Source organism: Amphiura filiformis, unplaced genomic scaffold (genome assembly GCF_039555335.1).
Source record: "Amphiura filiformis unplaced genomic scaffold, Afil_fr2py scaffold_121, whole genome shotgun sequence".
Classification (NCBI taxonomy): Eukaryota; Metazoa; Echinodermata; class Ophiuroidea; order Amphilepidida; family Amphiuridae; genus Amphiura; species Amphiura filiformis.
The window spans coordinates 130,597-152,003 of record NW_027305585.1 but is presented as its reverse complement, the minus strand read 5'-3'; the positions used below and the strand labels follow the sequence as shown (position 1 = coordinate 152,003).

General features: G+C 35.8%; 1 non-coding gene and 1 pseudogene across 1 annotated transcript; both read right to left on the bottom strand.

Annotated features, from left to right (window-relative positions):
- Positions 1–4,387: 4,387 nt before the first annotated feature.
- On the bottom strand, positions 4,388–21,023 carry LOC140145040 (thymidine phosphorylase-like; annotated as a pseudogene).
- Trnaa-ugc (transfer RNA alanine (anticodon UGC)) lies at positions 4,844–4,916 on the bottom strand. Its single transcript has one exon. It is a non-coding gene; the product is annotated as a tRNA-Ala (tRNA).
- Positions 21,024–21,407: the final 384 nt, after the last annotated feature.

The window sequence follows — 21,407 nt, the reverse complement described above, 5'->3', positions numbered from 1 at the left end:
TTTTTTTTTTTTTTTGTTCTTCACTTTTTAAAACCATTCAAAAAAATTTGGGTCAACAAATCACAACTTCTTCCGTCGGCAAAAAATATTTCCGTCGGTACATTTACAAGTTGTGCCCCCTCGGTTCCAAAATCCTGGCTACGCCACTGATTAAGGCTATAGTTGACGAATAAGCGTGTATCTTAAGGCCCGGTCACACTATGACGAATAGGGGTGAACGGCATCGTGTGTTGCCGTTAGTTGTCGCTGACGAATCCGTTAGCGACCGCAGACGGCCGAAATTATTCGTCGCGTTCGTCGCCTTTAAGGCCCGGTCACACTATGACGGACGATAAGCAACGAAAGGTGACGAACGTGAAAATCACAAAATGTTGACGGCAAAGCGACGGCAAAAAGAGGAAAAACACAATTAGCTGACGAGTGGGAACGACCTCCAGCGACAACACGACAGTAAGGGACGAAAGGCTGCGGCAGGAAACGGAGACTTGCGACCAAAACCGGACGTTTTCTGGGCGGCGAGTGACGATGTCTCGACGGAGCCCGACAACCAGCAACGAGGTCGGACGGCTGGCAGCCGATTTGCTTACGGCAAGGAACGGCAGCTGACGGTGGATTGCGGCGATGATGACGTGACTCAGCGGCCGACATCAAAGTCTCTGTGTGTGCGGATCGTATAGTCCACTTTGGCGTTTCCACTCTTCACAACGTTCTGATCATCCACTAAAAAATATCAATGTCAATGATAATCAAAAATATTAACATCAATATGAACAATAATCAAAATCAATATAAATAATAATTCAAACTATTAATATCTATATCAATAATGATCAAAAATATTAACATCAATATCAATAATAATAAAAAATATTACACAAATCAATAATAATAAAAAATAGTAAAATCAATATCAATTACAATTAGTGTAGCTCTGACTTCCTAAGGACAAAGTACCTAAGAATAAGACATGTAGACCGCTCCTTGCTTACTGATGACTCTGAAAAGAGCCGGTCACTGAAGACTGCCCCTTGTCAACAGAGAACAAGCAGATCTCGCCTATCTGCTAATATACATGTTTTTTATGGCTCTGAAAAAAGCCGTTTACCGAAGACTGCATAAATTTAGTAATCTGTTCTATTTTGCTGATTCAATTTCAATTTTTTGTTATTATAGGCACGTAGTATTTGCACCAAGCAGAAAATTTCCAGGATTGTAGACTCAATGTTTGATATTGATAATAACCCAGATCCTAATTAATGGGAGCTTGTAAAGCAACAATTGGCTGTGGCTACTTTTATCATCCAATAAGCTGCAAACACTCTCATGGAAGTCGCATAATTTTCTTTATCACCGATTTAAGTTGAAACGAATTCCGATCGGAATAGATTACTTTAAAGGACAAAAAATAAAGGAAAGGTGGACAGTATTGCCAACTCAACAACAGAAACTTCAGACGGTACTTTAAGAAAAAACATCGAATTGATTTTTGCTTTAGCTCAAGATGTAACTGTCATATTTCACGGTGAAGTTCGTCCTAAATAACCATGGATTGTGGTCCTTTTATACATGCATAAGTATTTTATGATGAAGTTGCCATTCATCAGCTGAAATGACTTATTTTTCGATCTGCGCATGTTCATTACACTCTTTAACGTTACCAACTCAAGAAAATTCGATTTTTGTTTGTCAGTTTTTGTTTTCAATAGGCTCTGGGTTTTCAATACGCAGAGTGAAGGTTATCATATTCTTTCAACACATATATTCAACTGCAAGTCTTACAAAAGTTTTTTTTTTACAAATACCAAAATAACGAAAAAATTTAAAAGGATTTAAAGGAATGTGACCTGATATATTTGGAAAATCAAATTCTTTAAAACTTACATCTAACATAAAATGTCATCCCTTTCAAGCACTTATGCAAAAAGAAAATGTAAATGTTTTTTGTAAATGTGACTAATTCCTGATGGAATTACCGACATTTATACAGTGTGATATTGGGAGTCTAAACTGTTTTTATTAATGATAATCATCATGATCATGTAATATATTGATTTCAAGTGAAAGGCCCTATTTTTGTCATAAACATATTGAAATTAGAAGTTCCAAATCAATGTATTTCCCAAGATATCATCAAAAAACTGCCTAATTAGTCTCAACTATGGTATACCATAGTTGAGACTAATTCGGCAGTTTTTTGATGATTTCTTCGGAAATACACCGATTTGGAACGCCAAATTTCAATATGTTTATGAAAAATATGAGCTTTCATCTGATACCAAAATCAGCATTGTGATGAGGTAAAGTGGGGAATGAGATTTTCAATCAGGTTACCCACCTTAGCTTTATGATATAATCAAAACAAAAGAATATATGCACCAGACCACCGTATGCAGTCTATTTTCATTATAACTAGTAATAAAATAAATTCATCTCAATATACAATCAATGTGTTTGAGGAATATGATCTTATTGTCACTGGGTTAAATATTCTATACAGACACTGAGAAACTCGGCCTTCAACAATAGGATTTAGCCTGAATATTTTAAAAGACAACTCATAGCTGAATTAATTACATCGCTGAGCTATTAGCGATTGATTTTTAGCCAAAGAGTGGCTTTTAACCAATCGCTCACCGAGCGCGGAGTATAAGTTAAGCTTATTTTGCAAAAAGCAGCTACTCTCAGCAGCCGGCGGACAGTTTATAAAGACACGTGCTTTGATACATATATACACAAAATAGGTGGTGGACGATTTACCTGGTGTGGACGATGTGCGGGCACGGGCCACAGTCTATGAGTACGGGTCCAAAGGCAAAATAGGTGTCATTAAAGGTCCGGAAACAGGCACGGGTACACCGTGAGTATGGGTACAGACAAGGGTCCAGATCCATGTGTGGTGTTGTGAAGTTTATTTATAAATAAATAGTATAAAGTTCCGTTGCATTAATTAAGGGCTCAGATAGCAATGTTTTTTACGCATTTTTTGTGGAAGCTGAGAGCACATCAGATATATCGAATTGCATTTTGAATACGCTTCTGATATCAAATAATTTTGATTTTGTTGTTGATATTTTTGAAATTTAAGAATCCGCGAACTAAATTGTGTAAATCTAATGATTATGTACTTAACTCTTAACTTAAAGTGCATGTAGCTTTGATAAAAAGCCGTCCATCATATAAAAATTTTGACCTTTCGTATCGAAGATATAGATTTTCCCCCAAAAGCACAATAAAAAAAAAAAAAAAAAAAAAAAAAGAGGTCTTTGGGGAAAATGTATATCTTCACTCATATGAATGGTCAAATATTTTCAATTGATGGTCGGCTTTTCATCCTAGCTTCATACATTTTTTAAAGTACATTAACTTCGGGTACTGTTAAATATCCAAAAAAAATTAAAATATCAAATTTGAAATGCTTGTCATAATATATGTATTATCGCGAATTCAGTAAAAATCAAATCAAAATTATTTGATATCAGAAGGACATTCTTCGTATTCAGAATGCAATTCGATATGTCTGATGTGCTCTCAGGTCCCGCAAACTGTGCAAACGCTGATATCCGATTCCTTAAGTTGTTTTTTAGAAGATTCGTGGTACAAATCAATATCAAATTATATACTAACTAAGACAACAAAGCGACAAAATACAATAGCTACACTCATAGAAATGACTTGTTCGCCTTGTTGGCGCAATTCAAAAGGAGTAAGTTTGGACAACTCAAAAATAGTGTAAAAGTTGCCAAAACAAAATTCATTTTAGTTATCCGAACTTAAAAAATGCTGAAAAAGCTCAAAAGTTCCGTCAACTAATCAACTTTGTTGGCATTACTTAAAAAGTTGATGTAAGTCGTTGCGTCAACTTTTAAGTAATGCCAACTTCTGAATTCAAGTTCAGGGAACTTAGAAAAATAAACAAGGTTCAAAGAACCAATTAGTTGAGTTATTGTAACTTAACATGTAAGTTGATGTAACTCGTTCATATTAAGTTACTGGTACTTATTGTTTTGAGTTATTCCAATTTGGTACTTTGTTACTTAATTCACATAATTGGATCATTTTCTGCACAATTAGCAGTATTCAAATATTTATTTTTGTAATCAGTGCAAAATTTTGTATACTATAGCACACCTCTAGAAAATGATGCTAACCTAGGCTAGTTTCATTTTCTGAGTTGTAACAACTCAATAAAGTAAGTGCAAATGAGTGCGACCAACATAATGATATCGAGTCAGCGTTACTCAAAATTGTACGTGTTGGCATTACTCGGAAAGTTGACGCAACGACTTACATCAACTTACTGAGTAATGCCAACGAACAATTTCTATGAGTGTACTAATGATGCGGAATATACGTTAAAAACAATAAATATTGAAAGTATAAATGAAATTTATAGAAGATTACAAGACATAATTAGATTAAAACTTTTTTGAATGTCGACAATGGCTGGCAATATCAATAAGATAAACAACTTGCAAAGTGTTGAGAAGTTCTGACATAAAAATCGCATTGACTTCTTTTACGTCTTTAATTGTCAGCAAATACAGGTTCAATGACGCGCGTCGCCATTGCCTGAACCTCCGTGTCCCGGATGGTCAAGGAATTCTTGATGGCATCAATCGTTGACGTTGGTAGATATTGTTTGCCGCTGTGGTAAACTCGAAGCCAAACGTCTCCTACAAGTTTGTGAGAATAAATTGTTTTTAATATTGTAATAATTTGATTATAAATACATACGGGGGAAGACAAATCACGCATCGCACACTAATGTAATTAAACATGAAATAACAAATTGAAACATAACATGCATATGCAGATAAACCAGTGAAAAAACTCCGGACATACCTGCCTGTGCGGGGACTTGAACCCCGGACCTCTCGCTTGCAAGGTGAGCGCCCTAGCCACTGAGCTACACAGACATGACAGACTGTCCCTGATAAGCATTTATTCTCATTTATTTTTGATCCCGTAACTGTTCGTTTTGATAAGATATATTGTTTATTTTGAGCAGGTCTTGTGGTGCATTGGACAGAGCACCGGACTCGTGATCACAAGGTTGTGAGTTCGAACCCCCACCTCTGTCGCTGCATTCACTTTAATCAATTGATAGGTCCAAGAGTAAAAATCATTCTGACGTCTATACATGGTCAGCCAGCATGACTGATTAACCTAGACGTAAAACGTTTCTCATCAATGTAACTGGTCTAACCAGCTTAGTGTAGATGCAGCTTTGTCTGTGATACTGAGTTTCCCAAGGGAAGTTACCGTAACAGAAACAGAAAACAAAAACAGGTATATTACTTTGAACTATTCAAATTGACGAGATCTTCAACTCATTATTTGACAAGATTACCCATTTATTTTTGACAAGATTCTGTTAAGTCCCCCTCTGACAAGACAAACTATTCAAATTTCATTTTTGGTTATTTTTGGCAAGAACCTATTCATTTTTGACAAGAACCTAACAAATTCATATTTTTAAATGACAAGGCAATCTTGGGGCACGGTGGCTCAGTGGTTACGGCCTTGGACTCATAATCTGAGAGCTTGCTCGACGTGCGTGGGTTCGATTCCCCGTCCCACTACCGTATTGCGCCCTTGGGCAAGGCGCTTTGCCTCGCTTGCCTCACCCCACCCAGGTGCAATGGGAAGCTGTTAGGGGTAGTCACAGTCGTTGTACTGATGGACCCTGCCCCACTTGTAGGCTGCAAACGTGGTTCCGACATATTCTAATGACGGCGGAATAAATGTAAAGCGCTTTGAGGCTGTTAACGGCATAAAGCGCTATATAAATATCTACATTTAAGTCCCCCTCTGACAAGACAAACTATTCAAATTTCATTTTTGGTCATTTTTGACAAGAACGTATTCATATATTATTTAAATGACAAGGCAATCTTATCAAATGTAATAAGTTTCTTGTCATTTTGATGAGAATAGCCGACTCATTTTGAAGAAAAGTTTCTATTTCAAAAATGAGTAGACCGTTTTAAGTATCAGTTTTATGTTTGAAACTATGCAAGTATAATGATATATATTATCATCGAAACTGTTGATATATCAAAACAGTTTAACAGTTTCGATTTGAGACGCAACAATGGAAAATATACATGTATAACGTGATTAGTTTCCGTTTTTACTCGTCCTATACATGAACAGAATTCTAAGCGATGCATTATTTCCGCCTTGGATCTCTTCATAAAAACCAGAACATAAAATTAATTTGGTTACCAAATTGAACAATTTTTATGAAAAAAATTATGAATATGACAAGCATGTACAACATAAGCTCCTTGAAAGCTTGTTCTTACCTTTGTTGACCTTTGACCCATGTTTCACGAACAACCGAATGCCAACAGCATGATCGATCTTGTCAGATTCGTTGGCACGTCCTGCTCCGAGGCTATGAGAGATAATGGCTAACTGATATCCATCGATTGCTGCTACATAGCCTGAAACATTCAAACATAGATAATACATTTTAGACCTTACGTTATTCATTAATCATGGGTGTTGCATAACCTAACAAAAAGTGGATATAAATTGGTCGTATTATAATAGAATTAACTACCATAGCAATGGAGGAATTTTGAAAATTTGAAATTTTGAATATATCGCCCTGCACTACAACATTCACACGGTTATTGCCATACAAAAGGTTATTGCTAGCACATGTCCATGCTGAATTCTATGCATGACCGCTAAAAGTTTAACACTGTCGGTTCTTTAAAATGTGGTTCCCTGTATGTGTATGCTATTGTCAACTAATTATTTTTATTGATTTAAATGTTGAGGAAGATTGCACTTGAAATGTCTCAAGTGCTATCAGCGACTACAGAGAAAATTTATTGACCCAAGTAGATCGTTTACTCTTATTAAGCCATGCATTTTCGTGACCGCTGTCTGTTAAGTTTGAGACCGCTACAATACAGCGGCCAAGCCTAGCTGCCAACAGAGTCAGCGGCGGAATTATGCAGTACTACCTTGCCTGTTGTTAAAGACATTCAACAAGAATAAAAAATAACTGTGATTACCATTCTTCTCGATTTTCACATCGGTCTCATTCGCAGCTTTTACTAGACACGCCCAAACGTCATCAATATCTTCCATATCAGTATCGCATAAGCTTGTGGCAAATGCCTCTTCGACTCCTTGTTCAATGAGCATGCGGCGAAACGTATTTAACGCAGTTCCATCGTTAATGGCGGTTCGAATGACTTCACGTCCAGTTTCCAGTCGCATAGTTTCAGTTAGTTCCAAAAGATAGCCGCCTAAACAAAGTATTAAAATACACTATTATAGTTCAGCTATACCAGAAACTTTGCTGAAATATAGGTGTAAGTAAACTAGATTTATAACATATGCTAACCAAGTAACTTAACTTATCAGTAAACCAACTACCGGTAATATAATAATATAGTAATGGGTGATTTTGTCCATTGCTATAAATATTTGGGCGATTGTCTTCTTTATATTATGCAATCTAGAAATTGAGTTACCTAATACCCCTTTGTTTTGTTCTAAAACATACATTAAATACAATAATATATGGTATACCTAAGTTGCAGACAATGTCCACAAGATCAGCAGGACCATGCCCATGAAGACATTGCAACGTTTCAGCAACCTCTAGAGCATTCCCAATTGTATTGCCAATGGGGCAGTCCATATTCGTCAGTAAAGCCATGGTTTTGATGCCTTGTCCAGCACTGGCATTTACCTGGGATTTAATGACAAAACAGAATCACTAAACATGAAAATCTCTGTGCCGAATAAGCTAGGGTGATCAATTTAAGGGATGGGGTATGAACGTTTGGACAGTATTTATTGTGGGACATGAGAGCACATCAGATATATCGAATTGCATTCTGAATACGAAGAATGTCCTTCTGATATCAAATAATTTTGATTTTTTTTTTTAAATTCGCAATGTAATACACATTTTATGGCAAATGATTAAAAATTGATATTTTTGATATACTCGAAGTAAACTTTATAAATCTGATGATTTATACCTAAAGTGTATGTAGGTGGGATGAAAAGCCGACGATCAATTGAAAATTTTGACCTTTCGTATTGAAGATATGGATTTTTTTTCCCAAAACACACAAAAAAATAGGTTTTTTGGAAAAAAAATCCATATCTTCAATATGAAAAGTCAAAATTTTCAATTGATCGCCGGCTTTTCCTTCCAGCTACATACATTTTAAGAATATATCATTAGATTAATAAAATTTACTTCGAGGACTGTTACATATCAAAAATGTGAAAAATATCAAATTTTAATAATCGTGATGTTTTATTTCATCACTCTCGCAAAAATTAATTTCTTATGTATTACTTTGAAATGGTGATGTTTTATTTCATCACGCTCTAAAACAAATGATTTCTTATGTATTACTTTGTTTCGCGATGAAAATCGTGATGTTTTATTTCATCACGCTCTAAAACAAATGATTTCTTGTGTATTACTTTGTTTCGCGATGAAAATCGTGATGTTTTATTTCATCACGCTCTAAAACAAATGATTTCTTATGTATTACTTTGTTCCGTGATGAAAATCGTGATGTTTTATTTCATCACGCTCTAAAACAAAATGATTTCTTACGTATTACTCTGTTTTGTGATGAAAATTGTGATGTTTTATTTCATCACGCTTTAAAAGAAATGATTTCTTATGTATTACTTTGTTTCGTGATGAAAATCATGATGTTTTATTTCATCACGCTCTAAAACAAATGATTTCTTGTGTATTACTTTGTTTCATGATGAAAATCGTGATGTTTTATTTCATCATGCTCTAAAACAAAATGATTTCTTATGTATTACTTTGTTTTGTGATGAAAATTGTGATGTTTTATTTCATCACGCTTTAAAAGAAATGATTTCTTATGTATTACTTTGTTTCATGATGAAAATCGTGATGTTTTATTTCATCACGCTCTAAAGCAAATGATTTCTTATGTATTACTTTGTTTCATGATGAAAATCATGATGTTTTATTTCATCACGCTCTGAAACAAATGATTTTTTATGTATTACTTTGTTTCATGATGAAAATCATGATGTTTTATTTCATCACGCTCTGAAACAAATGATTTTTTATGTATTACTTTGTTTCGTGATGAAAATCGTGATGTTTTATTTCATCACGCTCTAAAACAAATGATTTCTTATGTATTACTTTGTTTCGTGATGAAAATGGTGATGTTTTATTTCATCACGCTTTAAAAGAAATGATTTCTTATGTATTAATTTGTTTTGTGATGAAAATCGTGATGTTTTATTTCATCACGCTCTAAAACAAACGATTTCTTATGTATTACTTTGTTTCGTGAGGGCGTACACGGTGATGTTTTTTGTGATGTTCAATTTCCTCACTTTTTCAACCTTGCCCTAAATCGTGCCATAGCTGTACAATATCATGCATTTTGCCAGGGTGACATCCCGCTATCTCTAAGGTCCGCTATCTCTAAGGTTCGCTATCTCTAAGGTTCGCTATCACTAACGTGTTAAGTCTATGGAGATCAGAATCCCGCTATCTCTAATAGAAAAAAGGGTTCGCTATACCTAAAAAAGGGTCCGCTACTTCTAAGGTTCGATATCACTAATTAAGAATAAGGTTCGCTAGTTCTAAGGTTCGATATCACTAATTATAAATAAGGTTCGCTATCACTAATTTAAAATAAGGTTCGCTATCACTAATTTTGAATAAGGTCCGCTATCACTAATTTATTGAAGGTTCGCTATCTCTAAGGTTCGTTATCACTAATTCCAATACAGGCCCGCTATACCTAAGGTTCGCTATCACTAATTTTGTTTCAGATTCGCTATCCCTAATTAATTAAGGTTCGCTATCTCTAAGGTTCGTTATCACTAATTTCGATTAAGGTTCGCTATATCTAAGGTTCGTTATCACTAATCTTAAATAAGGTCCACTATCTCTAATTTTAAATAAGGTCCGCTATCTCTAATTTCAAATAAGGTCCGCTATCTCTAATTTTAAATAAGGACCGCTATAGCGAACCTTATTTGAAATTAGAGATAGCAGAACCTTATTTAAAATTAGAGATAGCGATAACCTTATTTGAAATTAGTGACCTTAGAGATAGCGAACCTTAGAGATAGCGAACCTTATAGATAGCGGACCTTATTTAAAATTAGAGATAGCGAACCCTAGGGATACCGGGGTTGTTAAAATTAGAGATAGCGGACCTTATTTTAAATTAGTGATAGCGAACCTTAGAGATAGCGAACCTTCAATAAATTAGTGATAGCGGACCTTATTTAAAATTAGAGATAGCGAACCTTATTTAAAATTAGTGATATTGAACCTTAGAAATACCGAACCTTTTTCAAAATTAGTGATATCGAACCTTAGGTATAGCGAACCTTTTTCGTAATTAGTGATAACGAACCTTAGAGATAGCGAACCTTAGAGATAGCGAACCGTAACCTTTGCCAGATGTTTATAGTACCGGTACAGTATATAAAATAATTTATTGTTGCGATGTATTAAAATAACAACACTAATGTTGTGTTTTAGTTTCCATTTTACATAATACAAGGTGTCCCAGAATGATTTATACGGTGTTTGAACAAAATATCAAAAATATATAGTCAACAGTGTATCTAATTTTAATAAGTGCAATACAATACCACACATGTCTCCTACTTATTCCGTGACTTTCAGGGAAATAGCTTGATTCGTTTTGGCGTGACATTGCTATTACTGAAAATGGACGAAAACTGCATGTGTGTAATTTACAGTGTAAAGGCATCATAACACATGGATCCTTTATCACCATCGTCCAGCCGCACTGTGCAATATGTTGGAGAAATCCTACATCTCTTTAATAGGAAATACACCAAATTTGGCACAGATGTAGAGCTTACCGTATGCTAAATAATTCTTGATATGGGATTAAGTGAAACATTTCAATATGACATCAGATATTTAGGTTGAAAAACATACTTTTTATGTGATTTTTACCACAATGTTTACCCAAAATGTCATTATTACAGAGGATATAACTTCCTCAAGGATCCACCGCAGTATATTTTAATCTTCTTCGTTACGTAGCTGTGGGTTTGCCCATACTGTGGACATAAATGCATGCTGTGACACTAAGGACGAACCTTCTCTATACTTTTATGAAAAATCCATCTCTGTCGGCATTTCAAATGATGAATCTCACACACCTCAATAATTGTCTTCAAAACTGCCGCCAAAGAAAGAATAGTTTAAGGTCACTCAAGTGTAGCAAATCCTTTATTCCATACAATAATAGCTTTGTACCATCATAAATAAACGATAGATATCGACTATTTAGTAGAAGTAAGAACAGGACACAGCAATATACTGCATAACATTACTTTGTGCTGAACGGTTAGTAATTTTACAGATTTTCAAAATAGGTTGCTTTGTCAAAACTTGGAATTCACCATTTTTACGCAATCCTCTCTAACTTCTACTAGAAACGTCCAATTTTTAAAATCTAAAAAATTTGAAAAAGCTAAATATATGTAAAACTTAAAATGCAAACCAATATGACCAATAGAAATGTCGTTCATACCTAAAAAATTCCATCTTTCTCGGTATAAATCATTCTGGGACACCCTGTACGTACATTTATATGCACATAACTTTTGATCAAGGTTTTTCGTTTTATTTATAATAGTATTATTATTATTCATTTAATCACTCAACATATTGAGCAAAATAATTATAGTAATCTATTAAATTAGGCTTGTGCTTTGGGGTTTCAGCACTTTCATGATGTTCATTCAAAATAGGAGTTTATAAAGGTAAAGGAGACGATCCTGTATAAACAGTGATCGGAGTGCCCATCTCTCTTTCATTGGCGATTGGGCCAGACTCCTCCATGTAATGTTGCTATAGGGAGATCGCTACACCTCCTCTACAGCGAGTCTGTTACCTTCCCAGCATTTAAGAATGCCGGTACCCTTTTAAACACCTGGGTGGAGAGGAGTACATGTAATCGAGATAAAGTGCCTTACTCAAGGGCACAACACGATGGCGTCGGCGGGGCTCGAACCCGCAACCTTCCGATTATCCGCTAGGCCACCGTGCTCCCACAAGAGTTTTTTAGTTGTCAAAATATTAATAAGGTTTGTTGCTTGTTTACACGGTCAAAAGCAGATCAGGGAAATGCCACCTCCTCTATCAAAAAAAGGGGGGGGAACATGTTTGTTCTACGATTTTGACTCCCATATTTGCAAAGTTTCTGAATCTGAGGAATAACCCCCCGAATTATTAAAAGGGTCGTATTTGCCGTAATTTTGGATCCGCTCCTTGTTACAGACGCGGCCCAGTCACTCAGACCAACGTGCAATTTAGCCTTTAAGTTCTTCTCTTTTGCTCCCTTTTCTCTTGTTTTTCTCTCCTTTTGCATTTTCTCCTCGTTGTCCTCCTCTTCTTCACCCCTTTCTTGGGGAGGGGGTACCCCATGTCCGCGCCTGCTCTAAGGTACAGTAGCGGTTCCTAAATTCGGCAATAATATTTAAGTTCTTCGGGATTGTCGGTAAAATAGATATTTCAAGTTCTTTTATACAAATCCCCTGACTCTCCAATGACCAAAGTTATGGACAGATTTGGGAGTTGTTTTGCTGTTATCTGCCATTTACAAATGAGGGAGGTTAGGGGTACGACCATTTGCAGATGCCCACCTACTCAGTTTTTAGCCTACATGTAATGTATACATTATTCTTGATTGACAGCAAGTACAAAAAATGTCCGTCAAGTGGTTTAGTTTTAATGCCCTTCGGAACAGAGCGGTCCACAAAATGAGTGATAGTCACTAAAATTTGCATTCGATTTACACAGGGAATTTTGCAGGCCATGCCGTGCCCTTCCTTACCAAAACACAAAAAGTACGAATATTTCCAAACATCTAAATTAGTTAAAAATTTAGGATATGTTACAAAACTATATTTTCTAGAATTTCAGAGAGTACAAAAAATATTGGCCGGTTAGTTTTCACACAGTGACGTTAACTAGGCAATGCCCTATTACCTCTAACATACACTGTTTGTAGAGGTGACACGTCAACGTGAGAGCACTGTGTATTGTGTATAGTAAAATGAACAGTAACTACAGTATGATCTTATCACTCATTGCAGCACAAACTCAGTGTCATAAGAACATTTTAAAATAGACCGGAAAGACAAAGTAATCATAGAAGACGAAGACAAAAAACAGGAAGAAATCAAAATCCAAGAGACCTTAAAATTTTGAGGCTACCCTGAGTGGGTATTTAAACAAACTGAACGCAAAAGCAGGTCACAAAGCAAAGAACAATCGGAGACCAAATCCAGGGGGATGGTACTCCTTCCGTACAAAGAAGGTCTCTCACAACGCGTGAGGCGAGTCTTTAAGAAACATGGTATTAATACCGCGTTTAAGGGTATACGAGGTATCGTTGGTATTGCCAAAAAAATCGATTTTCATTATCTGAATCAATATATTATTGAAAAATAACACTTTGGTATTTTGGAAAAGTTCATTCTACAAATCATATACTTTTGAAAACTTGCTTAATTTATTGTTGCAAAGACAGGTCTCCGTTACGGGGAGGAGAATAAATCTGCTATCACAGACCACGTGGCTGAGCAAAACCATGAAATCGGATGGGAGGAAGACAGAGACCAGAACAGAAAGAGGAGACACATAAAAGAAGCCATCTGGATAAGAAAGAGGGGCCAAAACACTCAACATTGGTGGAGAACTACTTTCTTCTGCATATTTACGACCAAGTCCTAACAGCGCCATCTAAGCCTGCTCCATCATCGGAAGCAGCCGACGATGTGCAGGAATGGGTCAGTCAATTTCAAAAAGTGCTAAGTCTTAGCACGAAACTGTCATTGAGGTATGTAACATCAACCCAATTGTTTTGGTTTGTATAAAAGAACTTTGAAATATCGGTTCCTAAACTGTTTCTATATGCATCGGGCCATATGAAATGTGGTTTTCAAGAAAAGGAAATTGTCGATGAAGTGTTGAGTACCCTCAAAAGTGCGAGAAAAAATTGATATTTTACCTGAAAGTTGGCGTAAGAAAGGCTCTACAGTCTACAAGCATCTCAACTGTATATGTTAAGCACGGATTTTCAATTGAATACATGAATACAAAAGCCACCTAAGTCCATGCGAAGTTATTTTGAGAGAAAAACCCGTGTATCATTTTAATTCCTTCAGTTAGATTTACCTGGTCAATATGGTAAGTTTTACGTGCAAATGAGTGGATTAACCTGTATTAGGTATGACGATTAGCATTTCAGGGACTTCGTGGGGTTCATTTTAAATTTTGGACTTAGGTGGTTTTTGAATCATATACAAAGACAACAATGTTAGAATGAGATTACCACTAGTAAGATAATACAAAATAAAGCACACAGGTATGTATAATGTTGATAAGCATGCCATGTAATATAAACCACACACTTTCCTTTATTAAACCCATTTTTTGTTCAAAAGTCATTCTCTAGCAATGAATGTGTTACAAGTGGACTTTTATACATACTGGATTTCAATTCAAATCATGGAATTGGGTGATTCTTTCATACATGCTATTTTTCACATGCCCAATAGACACAGAGAATGAATTTGAGTTGTTCTTTCATGCATATGACAGGCCTATGTATAGCAACAATTTCCCATGCTTAACTCAATTTGGCCAAAGTATGGACTTAGGTGGCTTTTGTATTCATATATTCAATTGTCACTGCACGGATTTTTAATCTCACTGCACGAACGTGCCAGGAAGACGTTAAAATAGCCCATGACTGCTAGTGGTTCAGCCAAAAGCCGTGTATTTAAGACAAAATAATTAGGCATTTACATGAATCTGTAATTTATACATGCATTTGAATGGGGGCTTCAACTTCGTCAATACTGCTGTTTTCTTCGTTTTTTGCCAAATTTTCATTTCAAAAATACCAAATAACAATTTGAATGACTTATCCTTCACTTTTAAGCAATTTATAAACAATTTTATTTTTTCTACACTTTCGCTGGGATCACTGAATGTGACTTTAAATTAACACCAATACCATTGTAAGTCTCTCAATCAAACTATTTAGAAACTACTCTTTCTACTTGAATATAATATGGAACCTAAATCTTCATGGAACTTTTAAAATCTGATCATATGATAATCAGATGAAGTACCATAATATCTTTATGTTTACCAGAGCTTTCGCCAGATCTCGCCCTTCTTCAGTAGTCTTCATAAACGCAGCTTTCCGCATTTGACATCCAAAATAAGTGCATCAATGTTTTCAGCAGCTTTCTTGGATATGATGGAGCCTGTGAATTAGTATAGTGTGTTAGAGGTCATGATATAGTTGCCGTGCGTATTTTTGTGCGAGAAATAAAGCCTCGAATGAAGCTGATCATCTGAGATGAACAATCGGTCTCAGGAACCGAATATTGTTGTCGGATAAACTAAAATCGCAGCGGAGATGCGAAAACGCAGTGAGCGTTTGTCGCAAGAAGAAACGCACGCAACAACTTGGCTATACAGGCTATATCAAAGTGATTGTTCTCCGTCCGTTTATGGTGTTTCTGAAAAGCCTGCCTCTATCAGTGTACCATTGGGTCCAGTTGAAATGACCCGACTTTTAAATATAAAGTACAATACAAGTTTTACATATCGAGGGCTTAGAGCCAGAACTAGCTATGTCCATTTGTTTTCTCAACATGTTACTTATATTTCGGCAACAAATGTACGGTTAATTATGCCCTCCATAATAAATGCAACAGTTAGTTAGACGCAAGTGACTATGCGTATACCACAAAGTCACTTATATTTTCTTATGGAGGGCAGAATTAACCGTCCATTTGTTACCGAAATGAGTAACATTTAATTGACAAAACAAATGGACATAGGTAGTTCTGGCTCTAAGCCCTCGATATAAAACACCGAAAAAAAACCCAGATGTTCTTTATATGACTATAATTGCTTTATTTGCTGTTTTTGTATTGTATGTAAGTGCAACTTTCAAATCTGGACCGCACTACATTAAATTGACCGGTGTTTTTTTGTTTTCTGGGCTATCGTATCAAATGAAGTATCAAATTGCGCAGAAATAAATTCTGCTTCCAACGCATTTTACAGATTTGTAATACAATAGCCCGTTTTTGAATAATGGCCATTATTAAAGGGGGGTTAGTTACGCGAATAAAAATATTTATATAAAGATGATTGTTTACCAACAATTAGCGGGAAACTCTCAATTGTTGCTGTAATATCACGTGTTTTATACAATTTCCTGTCAGCTGGCACGAGATTCTGTGTTTGTCCTACGATACAACATCCAACAGTCTCCAAGGCTTTGGTCATCTGATCGTTGTCTAGATAGATATTATATCCGGGAATGGATTCCATCTTGTCCAGTGTTCCTCCAGTGTGTGCCAATCCTCTTCCTGATATCATTGGTACCTGTATGGGATCAACATAAATGTACACAATTTTCAAATTGATCGGCGTTGGTGACCAGAACGCTGAGAAAATTAGGCACAAGAAACAAATTTGTTCGTCGACGCTGCTTCGATGCTTGTTATTAATGAACTTACAACTAATTAATCAGTATTAATGCTAGATTTATAATTTTCGATATCAATACAGGCAAAGATTTATATGTTATCACATATAATAACGGTCAATCGATTGATTTCATAAATAAGCATCGATGGTCGATCGAAAGATCGAACAAATTTGTTTCTATTACCTAACCTTTACACAAACCTCATACGAGCCGCCGAAGTCTAACAGTAAGCCAAAAAAAATCAACCAAAAGACGTGTATCTGACTTATAAAGCCGTCCATCCACATTATATATTATACATGGTATGCAGGTGTTTGTTAGGGTGGGTGGGAATTGATCATGATGGAAGGAAAATCAACAATGACTATAGATAAAGAATTTCATTTTAATATCCATAATCATAATGACAATGTGTTGGAGAAAGGACCTCACATTCTGAGAATCTCATAAAACAAGAGTGGAAGATAATGAGTAGGTATGAGTAGGACAATATAAGTGAAATACGAAAACATGATTAAAGAAGCGCAAAAGTTTTGTGGCTGACCGGAGGGCCGGAGTGCAGGGAACCTTGATAAAAAAAACATAAAACACCAACAACAACAAAAAAACCAAACAAAAAAACCCCAAACAAACATGAAGCAGGACTCTATTATCCATATTTCTCCCAAGTAAAAAAATAAAATAAAAACTTGTTCTCTTTACAAACGTGGCATACAATTGGCTGTGCCGGGTGGTGTGTTTATATACAAACGTGGCATACAATTGGCTGTGCCGGGTGGTGTGTTTCTAGAGCCTTTTCATTCTGTTCAAACCAGGATATATCACAGCATGTGGTTTCCAAAACGAACGGGTCAGTTTGATTACCCACAACAACTCCCCATTGTACACCTGGGTGGAGTGAAGCAAGCGGGATTAAGTGCCTTGCCCAAGGACACAAATACGTTGGCCACAATGTGAATTGAACCCACAATTACTTAGCAAACACAAAAATGTTCTAAAAACATTTATTCAAAACGTTTAAATAACCTTTAAATGTCGGGTTATATAATGGTCGTGACGTTTTTAAATACTTTGGGCAAACGGTGTTGCAAAATATTTTGTCAACAGTTAACCTTAGAATTACGAAGGGGGTATCCCTCCAAGATTTTTTATCCGTCATAAAAAAACGTGCGTGTTTACGCCCAAACAACCTAAGCTAATCGTGGATCCATCCTTTGCGCTCAGTTTAATGATACCCCCAGCAGTTACCCTGAGGAAGGACCGGCCATCAAAACTGACCATAGGGTTGGTGAGGCCCACCATTGGTTTCTACAGTAAAATCCATGATTTTTATATAACTCTTGCAAAATTATTCCAAGAGCTACTGACTTTGTACTTGTTAGCTAGGTTGAAATAGTCATTTCTTTTCATATTTTAGGAGAAAATTCGGTGAAAATTGCATATATTCGTAGAATTTTACAAATGTGGCTCGGTAGTTTTCCCCCGTTTTCCAGGGTTAATGTGATGTTAAAATGTTTTACATCATGTTTTCAAAAATGCTTTCTGAATGTTGTTAAAACGTGGGTAAAATTCTGGTTTACCCTGTTTTAGGGTTGGGGTTAGGGTTATAACTTATATAAATGTGTGCAGGGTATTATTATTCCAAAACGTGTTTATACCATTTATGTAACATTGGTGTTTGCTGGGATATCAACCTTAAATCACGAGTTTGCTCATTTGACCGTTAAGACAAAAAATATTATGATGCGGTGCTTACCTTCATACCACAGGCTGCGAGAGCAGGAGCCAAAACCAGACTGATTTTATCCCCTACTCCTCCTGTAGAATGTTTATCTACAAGTTTCCCTCTCCATGAATCAGGCCAATCAAGAATGTCGCCACTCTTTGTCATTGCTGATGTCAGGGAGATGGTCTCTGAAGGCGACATTCCTTTGCAAACAATGGCCATCAACAGAGCACCTAGTAAAACAAAAATCATTGTTTTAAGGTGATACTACACCCCCTGATAAATTTTGCATTTTTCTCAAAAATAACTACACACTAGGTAACAAAGGTTATGTATATTATAGGGGAAGGAATCCAATTACTTCAATGAAATTTCCGTGATTCAAAGCTATTCAAGACAAGTTAAGATCATAGAACATGTAGAACATAATAGAATTGAGGTACATTCTAGCGGTAGGGGAGAGTGGGGTAAGTTGAGCCACTTTTTACATTTACTTTCACTACGCTCAAATAAATAAAGCAGGATCCAAATGCAGTGTTACAAATGAAACATATGTATGTTTACTTGGTTATGATACCACAAAATTATAATAAATATTTTGCACTTTCGCACAGTGAGATGCCAACAATCATTTGCATATTGGCTCAACTTACCCCAACGGTGGGGTAAGTTGAGCCAGTCGCGGGGGCAAGTTGAACCACCATAGAAATACACTGTATATGCCATAGCTGTGAAATTCAATTTTGCCTTTTTTTAAATTGTTGATTTCAGGTATTTATTTCGAAAAATAGTTTGATATAGAAGTAGTTTGATCTAAATATTGCATACAAGTAATTTGTGACAAGATTTTACGTTGAATAAAAAAATTGGGGAAATTTCTACAGGTTTTTCCTATGTTCAACTTGCCCCATGGCCTGCGGCTCAACTTACCCCATATGTGCCCCTTTTTGTCAACAACCAAGCCTCCCACCTGAGTAAAATTTGTTACAGTTGTAGATAGTTTTCTAAAATAGTGTTCATATATCACATCCTCAATACCCAGAATGCTATCATTTTAGCCTTTTTTCTTTCTGGGTGAAACATGAAAAAAATTGTTTTTTGCCAAAAGTTCAACAAAAGTGCGAAAAATGAACTTTCTAATGCAGCTTTCTTAACCTATGTGCAAGTGATTCCATATTACACTTGAGAAGCCTCTGTTATGTCATATACAAATAAGTGGAACTGCAAAAGTAAGATAAGTTTTAATTTTCTTTCTAGAGGGGGTGGCTCAACTTACCCCCTGGCTCAACTTACCCCACTCTCCCCTACATTTTTTCTTATCATAAATAACGTACCGCTTGTCTTGAATCACTGAAATTCCAATGTAGTAATTTTTTTAAATTATACACGAATCTTACAGAAGACTTTCTGCAATAATTAGAAGCCGAACGGCCCGCCAAAAATCGCTTGCCCCCTCTCGGCCCCCCAAAAATCGCTTGCCCCCTCTCGGCCCGCCAAAAATCTTTGCCCCCCCTTACACATGCCAAATTTTTGGGATACCGTTGTTTACTTTGCTGTAAATAATATTGTTATGAAATTCCTTAAGGGCTGGGGTATGAACGTTTGGACAGTATTTATTTTGGGACATTAGAGCACATCAGACATATCGAATTGCATTCTGAATACGAAGAATGTCCTTCTGATATCAAATAATTTTGATTTTTGAAATTCGCAATTTACTACACATTTTATGGCAAATCATTAAAATTGATATTTTTGATATTTAACAGTACTCGAAGTAAACTTTATAAATCTGATGATTTATACTTAAAGTGTATGTAGGTGGGATGAAAAGCCGACGATCAATTGAAAATTTTGACCTTTCGTATTGGAGATATGGATTTTTTTCCCAAAACACCAAAAAAAATTAGGTCTTTTTGGGAAAGAAATCCATATCTTCAATATGAAAGGTCAAAATTTTCAATTGACCGTCGGCTTTTTCTTCCCAGCTACATACACTTTAAGAATATATCATTAGATTTATATAATTTACTTCGAGGACTGTTATATATCAAAATTTGAAAAATATCAAATTTTTATAATTTGTCATAAAATTTGTATTATATTGTGATTTTCAAAAATGAAAATTATTTGATATCAGAAAGACATGCTTCGTATTCAGAATGCAATTCGATAGGTCTGAGGTGCTCTCATGTCCCAAAAAATACTGTCGAAACGCAGTAAACGCTCATTCTAGATCCCTTAACTATCGCAGCTTGAAAAACAATAAAATACAAAAGAAATGATTTATATAGTAATAACATAAGAACGAGCTGCTATTTCTAGTACTTTTCCGTGACTTATCATCTTGTATTGGCAAAAACTTTAGATAGGAATGTCCGATTGTAACCAAATAAAGACCAAATTAAAGCTCAGAAATAGTACAATTTGCCTCTGACAAAATCTCCATTTTTACAAGGGTTTGGGAAGTCGCAACCGCTAACTTACCAAGTTGAGAATCATCACAGCGTTCCCCATTTTTACCAACTGCTCTATCAATAAACCATTTGATTTCATCAGATGAAAGTTCATATCCATCTCGTTTCTTTCTGATAATATCAGGCATACGAAAACTAGACGAGGACATTTTCTGATCGGAATGTTAACCTAAAATGATCAAACGATGCTGTTTTAAAAGCGCTATCTTTATTATTCTACATAATATCCAGACTCTTGTCGCTTTTAATATTGCAATTCTCGAGGAGGGTGTGTTGATGCGACATCCGTAATGTTACGTGACATCCGTCAGCAGGCGTCATTATGTAGGCTAACACAGGCTGCATCAAAATGTTTGGTACCCATCATTTTTGGTTTTTATTGCAAGCCTGCTTCTTCAATCAACCTTGGATCCTCTTGAAATGCTCAGGATTTATAGTTTTATGGCCTTTCATAACATTTATCTATAAATAAGGTAGCTCATATGATGCATTTTGTTGTGGTGGTCATGTTCAGAATACTAGTTGGAAACTGATGGGTAGGGGCCTGCCAATCATTTTGATACCCCCTGTATGCTGCATGGTGCGTTACTCAGCATCCTCTGCGGGTTGCATTAAGGTTATTAATTATTTTAAACTGTT